Source organism: Chiloscyllium plagiosum, chromosome 10, assembly GCF_004010195.1.
Source record: "Chiloscyllium plagiosum isolate BGI_BamShark_2017 chromosome 10, ASM401019v2, whole genome shotgun sequence".
Lineage (NCBI taxonomy): Eukaryota > Metazoa > Chordata > Chondrichthyes > Orectolobiformes > Hemiscylliidae > Chiloscyllium > Chiloscyllium plagiosum.
Window position 1 is genome coordinate 85,908,848 of NC_057719.1, and position 307 is coordinate 85,909,154.

Below are 307 nucleotides of genomic sequence, written 5' to 3' on the forward strand. Positions count from 1 at the left end.
TAAGGGATCTATGTACCTGCACACCAAGATCCCTCTGTTCCTCCACACTGCCAAGAATCCTATCCTTAATCCTGTACTCAGCTTTCAAATTCGACCTTCCAAAATGCATCATCTCGCATTTATCCAGGTTGAACTCCATCTGCCACCTCTCAGCCCATCTCTGCATCATGTCAATGTCCCGCTGCAGCCTACAACAGCCCTCTATACTGTCAACGACACCTCCAACCTTTGTGTCGTCTGCAAACTTGCTGACCCATCCTTCAAGCCCCTCATCCAAGTCATTAATAAAAATTACAAACAGGAGAGG